The sequence below is a fragment of the Haematobia irritans genome, chromosome 3 (assembly GCF_050003625.1).
Source record: "Haematobia irritans isolate KBUSLIRL chromosome 3, ASM5000362v1, whole genome shotgun sequence".
Taxonomy (NCBI): domain Eukaryota; kingdom Metazoa; phylum Arthropoda; class Insecta; order Diptera; family Muscidae; genus Haematobia; species Haematobia irritans.
This window is the reverse complement of record NC_134399.1, coordinates 127,061,526-127,075,127: the sequence shown is the minus strand read 5'-3', so window position 1 is coordinate 127,075,127 and position 13,602 is coordinate 127,061,526.

Below are 13,602 nucleotides of genomic sequence, written 5' to 3'. Positions count from 1 at the left end.
GAAAATGGTGAGTATACGTCCATGTTTTGATATAGCCATCGGATAGACCGATCTCCAGATATTACTTTTTGGGCTTCTAGAAACCGTAATTGTTGTCCACTTTGCCTGAAATCGAAAATCTGGAGGTTTTTAGGAATGCAAATAGGTGTGCAAGAAATGATTTTATTTTTTCCGTAATTTTTATCCAATTTGCCTGAAATGAGGTATTTTAGGACCTTAAATATGAGAGCCGAAAATGGAGTGTAGTGATCCATGTTTTGGTTTATCTCCCATATAGACCGATCTCCCGATTTTACTTCTTGGGCTTTTAGAAACCATAGCTTTTTTTAAATTTGCATAAAATTTTAAATCTAGAAGTATTTTAGGAACATAAAGAGGTGTGCCGAAAATGGTGAATATCGGCCCATGTGCACTGATAATGAAAATTGCTTGAAACTGAATTATAGTTGCTAGATTTTACTTCTGGTAATCATTTAAATATTGGGGGTAAAATTCTACAGATGTTAGATTTTAAATCAAGGCGTTTTCTTGCACACTTCCACACGATGTTTATGATTCCTCTAAAACTCAAACAAATATGGTTCTTATAAATCCAGAATCTGATCTAGTCTTCATAGGTAAAATCTTTGAATTTATCTTCGGGAAGTGTACTGGTTGAACTGATCTGCCAGTCATCAAATCCCCCTGAAATTTTCACAGGAAACTATAATATTTGATTCATGGTGGTGCACCCTTAAAAAAATCGCTTCTGTAACATATACTCCCAAACATATTTTGCTTCAAGCATATACATTTTTGGGTATTGCCCAAACATTTATATGTTTGATTTCTTCCAATATATAATATGTTTGAAAGCATATTGGTCTAAACAATATAATATGTTTGGGTAGTCTAAGTTCCAAACATTTTGTATTTTTCCATCCAAATTCAATAATGTTGTCTTCCAAAAAACTATATGTTATTATGTGAACATATAATATGTTTGGAGGCATTTTGGACCCAAAAATATTATATGCTGAGAAGAATTTTCTCCCAAAGAATATTGTGCTCAAATTTTTTTTTCTGCCTAATTGTATATTGCCTCACATTTTTTTCACTTCCATGAGTTTTTATTAGTTCTTAGCACCTTTTTCTATAATACAAACATTGTAGAAGAAATTATTAAATTTTATAATTTTTTTTCAATTTTACCTTTTGCCGGACGGGGATTCGAACAGCGGACCACACAGTTTGTAAGCCAGCACACTAACCACTGGGCTACGTAGCTGTTGTGGTCATCAAGAGATAATTATCGTTATAAGTTATGTTTATATAGCATAGCTTGCGGCGCCCACGAGCCGATGCAAATATAACATTGTTAAACATAAAGGGTGATACGGTCAAAATTTGGTCAATACAAACTTGGCGTATTTCTTTCAATTTTGCATTTAAAAACCCTGAACACCCCTCATTTTGAAGGTGTGTGTGTGTGTAGAATGTTGCTCCTATTTTGACTTTGGAATTCACTCTTCAGTTGTCAAAATGCTGTCCAAGCAAGAAGAGCAGCGTATCAAAATTTTGCTCGCGCATCGCGAAAATCCGAATTACTCGCACGCAAAGCTGGCAAAATCGCTAAAAGTTGCCAAATCAACCGTTACAAAAAAGTAATTAAAGTGTTTGGGGAACGTTTGTCGACAGGCAGGAAGCCTGGATCGGGGGGAAATCGAAAACCGGAAGATGCTGATACGACAAAGAGAGTTGCCGGTAGTTTCAAGCGAAACTCTAACCTCTCTCTCTCTGAGATGCCGCAAATAAGCTGGGTGTATCGTCTACAACCGTGCATCGAGCCAAAAAACGAGCCGGACTATCGACGTACAAGAAGGTAGTGACTACAAATCGCGATGATAAACAAAATACGACGGCCAAAGCGCGATCCCGGAGGCTGTACACGACGATGCTGACGAAGTTTGACTGCGTGGTAATGGACGACAAAACCTACGTCAAAGCCGACTACTAGCAGCTTCCTGGACAGGAGTTTTATACGGCAAAAGGAAGGGGAAAGGTAGCAGATATTTTCAAGCACATAAAACTGTCAAAGTTCGCAAAGAAATATCTGGTTTGGCAAGCCATCTGTACCTGTGGCTTGAAAAGCAGCATTTTCATAGCTTCCGGGACTGTCAACCAAGAAATTTACGTGAAAGAGTGTTTGAATAAACGTCTGCTGCCTTTCCTGAAGAAACACGGTTGTTCCGTACTGTTTTGGCCGGATTTGGCATCTTGCCATTACGGTAAAAAGGCGATGGAGTGGTACGCCGCCAACAACGTGCAGGTGGTTCCCAAGGACAAGAACCCTCCCAACACGCCAGAGCTCTGCCCAATTGAGAAATACTGGGCTATTGTCAAGCGGAACCTAAAGAAGACCAAAAAAACTGCTAAGGACGAGCAGCAGTTCAAGGCAAACTGGCTTTCTGCGGCGAAGAAGGTGGACAAGGTGGCTGTACAAAATCTGATGGCAGGTGTCAAGCGTGAGGCCCGGCAATTCGGATTTGGAAAAGCGAAAGCCTAACTGAATATTTTTCCTGAATTTTATACTAATTGAACTTGAAAAAGAAATTTAATTTGATTTTTTAAATAAACGATTTCACCGATTTACACGCGTTTTCCCTTGACCAAATTTCGACCGTATCACCCTTTACATTTGTTGGCAGCGTGGAGCAGTGGTTGGTCGTCCGCCTTGCGTGACAGGGGTCCTGGGTTCGATCCCTGCTTCGACCAACACCATTTTTTTTTTTAATATATTTTTTAACATATATTCCAGATTCGTTCGGAAGTTCCCGAAAATGTGTTCAGCATTACATACTATTATATTAAATTTTTACTACGAAATTGTAAAGTGTGTTTTATAAAAGACTTAAAGTCAGAAAAGAAAAATGCTTGATATAAACGAAATGGACTGAGTTTAAATCAAATATTATTTTTTTATTGCAAAAATAAAAATTGTGTAACAAATAAAGGTTTTTGTATACAAGTTTACAATTTTCGAAGAAATTCAAAAACTCTTACAAAAGAAGAACGTGAATTCGAGAATATAAAAATATTTTTCCATCGAATCCTAAGGTTAACGATAACCATTCAAAAGCACATTATATTTAAAGTCTAAACAGTAATTTTACAACAGCACATAAATTTATTTTGGTGTGAACAATTGTTTGCTAGCATGTAACACCATTAATTTAGAAATACAAATAAATATGAATTTTTATTAACGAATAATTTTGTACTTAATTTAATTCTTAAGACCGGTATAAATTGGTATTATCGCGTTAAAATGGCCATGTATACCCTTTTACTTTTCTTTAATAATTTCTTTTAAAGAAAATAAACTTATTCAATTGTTGCTTTGGATCTTTCCCCACCATGTTATAATACAATTTACCGGAAAAAGTTGTAATGTTACTCTGGTTTTGCCGCTAAAATGAGAAATAATTTTAGCGGCAAAACTCGAACTCAATGCCCTCTTTTATTTTCGAAAAAATACGTCAACTCCTCTTGGACTACTCATTAATAAAGAGGAACTAATCTTTGTTTTTATAGATCTTACTGTTTAATTTTTCACTGTTTCGCCCTGTTTTCATTTTACTTTCACAACTCTAAAAAGAGTGCACTGAAAAAATATTGTCGTGAGGCCAAAGAGTTCATGTCCTTAAAATAAGAATACAACTTTTGCTTAGCTTAGGGGACGCATTTCTCTAATATAAAGTTTTTTCCATTTTCAAAGGTCGATACTTTCAATGAAGTCGTGTTGTCGTTATAATTAAGTGATTTGACTTAAAAATGGGTATCATAACATGAAAGAACAAATGTTTGGACTAAGGTCAACTTGACTTTAATAATTCAGAAAAATTCTTTAAAATTAATGAAACTGTCTTTAAATTTGTTGAATTGTTGCATCTTGACTACAAGGCAAAAATCATTCAAAAAATACTTTATTTTAAATACATTTTTTACTTGAAACATAGCATAATTTCTACTGGAAGTCTTGTTTGTAACGGACATTTTATAGCATATGAAAAAATGCTGAAAAAGCGAAAAATTGAAATGTGCTTCGTAGAGTCAAGTACACAAAACCCCATTTAAAAGAGAATTGTGTCTTAAAAGTATCCTTACTTGTATTCTCCGCTTCTTTGGTTCAGAACCAATACCAAAATTGTTAAAGTGGAGACACAATCCTTGGAACCGGACATGCTTTTTGTTCAGTTTATAGTGCCCTTTCGTTAGTTTTTATGAAGATCCCTTTAATTACCTTTGTTTGAATATTTTGACTTACTCGTCCTACGTTCCGATTTGTTTTGACGAAACAAAAAAAATGTGCGGTAATGCGAAAATGATAAACAAAAATCATGCTCTTTTTTTCAAATATATTTTATCTTGGTTCCGAATGAATTTTCTCTCCGAATACTCATTTTAATATTTTACTTAAGCATATACAATTTTTTTGCGAAGTCTTATATCACAAAATATATATGTTTACTCATAATATGTAAATTTATACTTGTTTATATTCACACGTAGTATTTTTCCTCTATTTAATGAAATTTTCTTTGTGTATATATATTTGTAATGCGCCAATTGGTTACTTTCATTATTTTACTTCCAGCATACACTTTGTCTCTCTTTGTAAACACATATACAGTATGTCAAGAAAGTCTTTTGACATAGCCAAATATTTCAAATTCCAGAAATAATAGAATAAAATAAATAATAAAATAAAATATAATAATAAATAAATAATTGAATAAAAATTTTTTTTTTTTTCTTAAATTTCATTATATTTAATTTTGGAACAAAACATAATTTTTATCCTATTGTCAAAACACTTTCTTGACATACTGTATGTTTATGGGCTATTTCTAAATTAATATATGTTTGAATCCAAGCATATTATATCTACAAACATTTTATGTCCCAAACATAATATGTTCTAACATATTAACATATATGTCCCAAACATATTATGCTAGTTTATGAACATTATATGTTTGCACTCAAAAATATTGTGTTTAAAAATTGGAGTTCCAAACATATAATGTTTATACCCAAACATATGAAAAACAATCTTTTTCGTCCGTGTGGGTATTTAAGATTCGGCCCGGCCGAACTTACTGCTTTATATACTTGTTACTTTTACTTTAGTGAACTTTTGGGTTTAGTGAACTGCCTGAATTTATTCTGATAATTGGTTGATAGTTTTGCTGCAAGTAGAGGATTCTGATGAGGAATGTGGTAAGTCCGAAACGTGCGTCCATCCAACCATCTTGCAGTCTATAGGGCTTTGCCCAAATAAATATGACAAACTTTATTTTCCTCTGTTGGTTAAGCTACACTTGTAGTTTAGTCAATGCATGGTTTTAATCTGAAATCAAAAAAACAACAACAATGATTAAAGAAAAAAAAAAAACAACAATAACAAAACAAAACGAATGAAAACAAGTATATACGGCCGTAAGTTCGGCCAGGTGGAATCTTAAATACCCACCACCATGAATCAGATATTAGGGTTTCCTTTGAAATTTCAGGGGGGTTTGAGGGCAAATCAAGCAGAGCAGTTCAACCAGTACACTTCCCGAAGATAAATTTAAAGATTTCACCTATGAGGACTATATCAGATTCTGGATTTATAAGAACCATTTTTGTTTGAGTTTTAGAGGAATCATTAACATCTCTTGTAAGAGTGCAAGAAAATTATAAAATAACGTCTTGATTTGAAATCTTAAATCTGTAGATTTTCACCCGAGAAGTAAAATCTGGAAATTTTGCATTGAGTTTCAAGCAATTTTCATGATTGGTGCGCCTTCTATACCCTCAAGAAGTGAAATTTCAGGGAAATCTGATAAAAACTACGATTTCTAGAAACCCAAGGAGTTAAATCGGGAAATCGTTCTTATGGGGCCTATACTAAACATGGACCGATAATCACCGTTTTTGCCTCTTTATGGTCCAAAAATAATTCTAGATTTCGAATTTCATTCAAATTGGATAAAAACTACGGTTTCTAGAATCCCAAACAATAAAATCATTTCTTGTACACTTATTTATAGTCCTAAACAAAATCCAACAACCACGGTTCTACAAACACAAAAAGTAAAATATGGAGATCGGTTTATATGGGGGCTATACCAAAACATTGACCGATATTCCCCATTTTCGGCGTATCTCTTTATGGTCCAAAAATAATTCTAGATTTCGAATTTCATGCAAATTGGATAAAAACTAGGGTTTTTATAAACCCAAGAAATAAAATCCGGAGATCGGTCTATATTGGGGATATACCAAAACATGAACCAATACACGCCCTTTTCGGCACACCTCTTTATGGTCATAAAATACTTTTAGATTTCCAATTTCAGGCAAATTGGATAAAACTACAGTTTCTATAAGTCCAAGAAGTAAAATCGGCAGATTGGTCTTTATGGGGGTATACCAAAACATGGACCGATACTCACCATTTTCGGCACACCTCTTTAGGGTTCAAAAATATCTCTAGATTTCCAATTTCAGGCAAATTGGAAAAAACTTCTCATTCTAGAAGCTCAAGAAGTGAAATCGGTCTAATGGGGGCTATACCATATACTATATACTATAACATGGACCGATACTCACCATTTTTCGGCACGCCTATATATCCTAAAATACCTATAGATTTCCAATTTCAGGCAAATTGGATAAAAACTACGGTTTCTATAAGCCCAAGACCCCAAATCGGGAGGTCGGTTTATATGGGGACCATGCCAAAACATGGACCGATACTCACCCATTGTGGCACACCTCTTTATGGTTCTAAAATACCTCTCGATTTCCAATTTCAGGAAAATTGGATAGAAACTAAGGTTTTTATAAGCCCAAGACCCCAAATCGGGAGGTCGGTTTATATGAGGACTATATCAAAACTTGGACCGATATAGCCCATCTTCGAACTTGACCTGTCTGCAGACCAAATACGAGCTTGTGCAAAATTTCAGTATGATTGCTTCATTATTGAAGACTGTAGCGTGATTACAACAGACATACAGCCAGACAGACATGGTTATATCGTCTTAGAGTTTCTCCCTGATCAAGAATATATATAAAGGGTGATTCTTTTGAGGTTAGGATTTTCATGCATTAGTATTTGACAGATCACGTGGGATTTCAGACATGGTGTCAAAGAGAAAGATGCTCAGTATGCTTTGACATTTCATCATGAATAGACGAACGATCTGCCACAACGTCGAATTTTCAGTGAATGGGCCCTAGAAAAGTTGGCAGAAAATCCGCTTTTTTATCGACAAATTTTGTTCAGCGATGAGGCTCATTTCTGGTTGAATGGCTACGTAAATAAGCAAAATTGCCGCATTTGGAGTGAAGAGCAACCAGAAGCCGTTCAAGAACTGCCCATGCATCCCGAAAAATGCACTGTTTGGTGTGGTTTGTACGCTGGTGGAATCATTGGACCGTATTTTTTCAAAGATGCTGTTGGACGCAACGTTACGGTGAATGGCGATCGCTATCGTTCGATGCTAACAAACTTTTTGTTGCCAAGAATGGAAGAACTGAACTTGGTTGACATGTGGTTTCATCAAGATGGCGCTACATGCCACACAGCTCGCGATTCTATGGCCATTTTGAGGGAAAACTTCGGAGAACAATTCATCTCAAGAAATGGACCGGTAAGTTGGCCACCAAGATCATGCGATTTGACGCCTTTAGACTATTTTTTGTGGGGCTACGTCAAGTCTAAAGTCTACAGAAATAAGCCAGCAACTATTCCAGCTTTGGAAGACAACATTTCCGAAGAAATTCGGGCTATTCCGGCCGAAATGCTCGAAAAAGTTGCCCAAAATTGGACTTTCCGAATGGACCACCAAAGACGCAGCCGCGGTCAACATTTAAATGAAATTATCTTCAAAAAGTAAATGTCATGGACCAATCTAACGTTTCAAATAAAGAACCGATGAGATTTTGCAAATTTTATGCGTTTTTTTTTTAAAAAAAGTTATCAAGCTCTTAACAAATCACCCTTTACTTTAATAGTCGGAAATCGATATTTCGATGTGTTACAAACGGAATGACAAACTTATTATACCCACGTCACCATTGTATGGTGGTGGATATAAAAAGAGGAAGCACGCTCAAAATAAACCCAGCCAACTGCACTCAAATCGATGATTTGACGGTGGCAAAGGAAAAGAGATATGTTTGTACGAATTTATTTCGGTTTTACATGATAGCCGGCTTATGCTATCATGTAAAACCTTTTTTCGGAAGGTTCAAGAGTGGTTTACTTTTGGGTTTAGTGAACTGCCTGAATTTATCCATATTTCCCAAATATAGAAATACAATTTCAAATTTCGTTCTTATTAGAGTAGTGGGGTAAAAATCTACAGAATTTAGATTTCAAATCATATGAAATGCCTTGTTTCATTGTTTTCGCGCTCAGGCGAGAAATTTAGGTTTTATATAATACTCAAACAAAAATGGTTCTTATAAATTCAGAACCTAATGTAGTCTTCATATGTGTAAACTGAACATTGAACTTCGGAAAAGGTAGCATTTGCATTGATCTGCTTGAGGGAGTGGGATTCATCAAATCCCATTGAAATTCTATAAATATATCACCAAGTAAACCGCTGTGATGAGGAATTTTTAAAATACTCGTATACTTACGGTCGTTCATATTTGTTTTTTTGCCCAACAGATTAATGTACATTTTTAATTTTCCTTACATAAAAAAATATAAAATTTAAAAATCCTATAATTTTAATGAATTAATTTTCAATTTAATTAGGATCAACACAAATGTATCCGTACAACGTTGACTTTCTCCCAAAAGACCTTTTATACGGAATATGACAAATCTATAAATACATATTGGCATTCATAATCTTTTCGTAAATACAAGGCTTCAGTACTTCATAATTCAATTATAAACACATTCATTTAAGTATTTAAGTGCCGCATGCAAAAGTATGTCTGACTCTATTGCATAGAAGTTAACCACAGGTATTCAAAGAATTATCATGGTGTTTTGGCTGAAATGCAAAAGAGCATAAACCACAAAATAAAATCTATAAATCTGTTATCTATAAACAAGACATTGTGTGATCGTTCACCAAGCAGTTGAATTTAGCACTGTCTCTAAAAATAGATTTCGAAAGTAACAAAGCGAAATTAAACAAGTATATACAGCAGTAAGTTCGAACGGGCTGAATCTTAAATACCCACCACCATGAATCAAATATTATAGTTTCCTTCGAAATTTCAGGGGGTTTTGATGACAGATATTCTCCCAAGCAGAGCAGTTCAACTAGTGCACTTCCCGAAGATAAATTTAAAGATTTTACCTATGAAGACTCACTTGTGTGAGTATCCTGCTTTTTGTGTAAGGCGTAAGCGAATTTTAGGGGCATATAGATTTAGATTACTGGCGGACCTGGAAAACGTTAACTTAAGCAGTCTGCTAATGTTTTTGGGACAATCTGGTTGGTTCAACAGAGGGAAATAATCGAGAAGGTTCAGCGGTTAAAACTAGTAGTGTCCATATGTAATAGGTACTTTTAGTTAATGTGGTATCACAATGGACTGAATAGTCCAAGTGAGCCTGAAACTTAATCGGTCTGCCACTTTAACCTAACCTAACCTATGAAGGCTATATCAGATTCTGGATTAACAAGAACCATTTTTGTTTGAGTTTTAGAGGAATCATTAACATCTCTTGTAAGTGTGCAAGAAAATTATGAAATAACGCCTTGATTTTATATCTAAAATTTGTAGATTTTCACACACATTATTTAAATGATTACGAGAAGTAAAATCTGGAAATTTTACATTCAGATTCTAGCAAGTTTCATTATCAGTGCGCCTTCTATACCCTTAAGAAGGGATATACATAGATATATTTAGAATTTCAAACAAATTAAATAAAAACAACGGTTTCTAGAAATGCAAGGAGTTTTATTGGGAAATCGGTCTTATGAGGGCTATACTTAAACCTCCTAAAAACCTCCAGATTTTCAATTTCAGGCAAATTGGACAAAAACTAAGGTTTCTATAAGCCCAAAAAGTAAAATCGGGAGATCGGTCTATATGGGGGCTATACTAAAACATTGACTGATACTCCCCATTTTCAGCGCACCTCTTTATGGTCGCAAAATAATTCTAGAATTGATATTTCTATTTATAGTCCTAAAAAATCTCCAGATTTTCAATTTCAGGCAAATTGGATAAAAACTACGGTATCTATAAGCCCAAGAAATAAAATCGGGAGATCGGTCTATATGGGAGATATACGAAAACATGGACCACTACACACCATTTTCTGCACACGTATTTGTGGTCCTACAATACCTCTAGATTTCCAATTTCTGTCAAATTGGAAAAAACACTAAAGATTCTAGAAGCCCAAGAAATAAATCGGGTATCTATAAGCCCAAGAAATAAACTCGGGAGATCGGTCTATATGGGAGATATACAAAAACATGGAGCACAACACGCCATTTTCGGTCTATATGGGGACTATATCAAAACATGGATCGATAATCACCATTTTCGGCACACCTCTTTACAGCCCTAGAATACCTCTATATATCCAATCACATGCCAATTGGACAAAAACTATTCCTCAACAAGGTCTATAAGACGCTGAGGCATCTATATCTTGTATAAACAATAAAGCTGATATTTTAAATAAAAAAAAAAAAACTACAGATTCTAGAAGCCCAAGAAATAAAATCGGGAGATCGCTATATATGGGGGCTATACCAAAACAGGGACCGATACTCACCATTTTCAACACACATCTTTATGGTCCTAGGATACCTCTAGATTTCCAATTTCATACAAATTGGATAAAAACTACAGATTCTAGAAGCCCAAGAAATAAAATCGGGAGATCGGTCTATATGGGGGCTATACCAAAACATGGACCGATACTCACCATTTTCGGCACACCTCTTTACAGCCCTAGAATACCTCTATATATCCAATTTCATGCAAATTGGATAAAAACTACAGATTCTAGAAGCCCAAGAAATAAAATCGGGAGATCGGTCTATATGGGGGCTATATCAAAACCTGCACCGATATAGCCCATTTTCGAACTTGGCCTGCGACAAAGGACGATTCTGTGTCAAATTTCAGGACGATAGCTCCATTATTGAAGACTGTAGCGTGATTACAACAGACAGACAGACAGACGGCCAGACGGACATGCTTATATCGTCTTACAATTTCTACCTGATTAAGAATATATACTTTATATAGTCGAAAATCGATATTTCGATGTGTTACAAACGGAATGACAAACTTAGTATACCCCCGTCACCATTCTATAGTGGTGGGTATAAAAATAATATTAAGGAATTCTATTTATGTGAGAATATGATACATAGTGGTGGTGAAAAATTATTCATGTTGGGAGGATTAATTCTCATATGTAATTTCCATAGGAAACTAACATATAAGAACCACCGTGGTGCAATTGTTAACATGCCCGCCTTGCATACAAAGGGTCGGGGGTTCAATCCCTGCTTTGACCGAACACCAAACAATTTTTGTAATATTTGATGTTTGTTCGCCAATCTCGAAATATAAAAGGCAACCATCGTATTTACATGCTGGAGAGCTCTGACGATAGATACTTTCATGCTTGAATTCCATCATGTATAACTTTATTTCTGAATGTAATAGATCAAACTGCTTTTGTAAGATTTTTAACAATAAAATGAACTGTCACTGGTCTTAGCTGTCAAATGAGCGGTGTATCGTGTAATGGCAATTATAGCAACCTGACGTTGGTTGCAATATATATCAGCCATGTGTGTATAAAAATCGAAGAAAATGTTTTAAGTACAATTAAAAAAATTGGACAAGGGGGATGTCCACCACAAAATGCAAATATAAAACAAGTATATACGGCCGTAAGTTCGGCCAGGCCGAAGCTTATGTACCCTCCATCATGGATTGCGTAGAAACTTCTTCTCAACACTGCCATCCACAATCGAATTACTTAAGTTGCGGTAACGCTTGCCGATGGCAAGGCATCTTATAACCTCCTAACACCATCTTCTAAATTGTATGACAAAATTATCTATAGAAAGAAAATTTTGACAAAAATTTCTACAGAAATAAAATTTTAACAAAATTTTCTATAGAAATAAACTTTTGACAAAATTTTATATAGAAATAAAATCTTGGAAGATTATTTTTGGCTCGAGTGGCAACCATGATTATGAACCGAATAAAATTTGAACAAAATTTTCTATAGAAATAAAATTTTGACACAAATTTTCTATAGAAATAAAATTTTGACAATGATGAAAATTTTATTATGAACCGAATAATATTTTAACAAAATTTTCTCTAGAAATAAAATTTTGACAAAATTTTCTATAGAAATAAAATTTTGACAACATTTTCTATAGAAAAAAATTTTGGTAGATTATTTTTGGCTCTAGTGGCAACCATGATTATGGACCGATATGGACCAATTTTTGTGTGATTGGACCAATTTTGGTATGGTTGTTAGCGACCATATACTAACACCACGTTCCTAATTTGAACCGGATCGGATGAATTTTGCACCTCCAAGAGGCTCCGGAGGTCAAATCTTGAGAACGTTTTATATGGGGGCTATATATAATTATGGCCCGATATGGACCAATTCTGGCACGGTTGTTAAAGATCATATACTAACACCATGTTCCAAATTACAACCGGATTGGATGAAATTTGCTTCTCTTGGAGACTTCGCAAGCCAAATCTGGGGATCGTTTTATATGGGGGCTATATATAATTATGAACCGATGTGGACCAATTTTTGCATGGTTGTTAGAGACCATATACCAATATCATGTACCAAATTTCAGGCGGATCGGATGAAATTTGCTTCTCTTTGAGGCTCCGCAACCCAAATCTGGGGATTGGTTTATATGGGCGCTTTATATAATTATGGCCCGATGTGGACCAATTTTTGCATGGTTGTTAGAGTTCATATACCAATACCATGTACCAAATTTCAGCCGGATCGGATGCAATTTGCTTCTCTTTGAGGCTTTGCAAGCCAAATCTGGAGATCGGTTTATATGGGGGCTATATATAATTATGGACCGATGTAGACCAATATTTGCACGGTTGTTAGAGACCATATACCAACATTATGTACCAAATTTCAGCCGGATCGGATGAAATATGCTTATCTTAGAGGCTCCACAACCCAAATCTAGGGATCGGTTTATATGGGCGATATATATAATTATGGACCGATATGAACCAATTTTTGCACGGTTGTTAGAGACCATATACCAACACCATGTACCAAATTTCAGCCGGGTCGGATGAAATATGCTTCTCTTAGAGGCTCCACTAGCCAAATCTGGGGATCGGTTTATATGGGGGCTATATATAATTAAGGACCGATATGGACCAATTTTTGCATGGTTGTTAAAGACCATATACCAACATCATGTACCAAATTTCAGCCGGATCGGATGAAATTGGCTTCTCTTTTAGGCTCCGCAAGCCAAATCTGGGGATCGGTTTATATGGGGGCTATATATAATTATGGACCGATGTGGACCAATTTTAGCA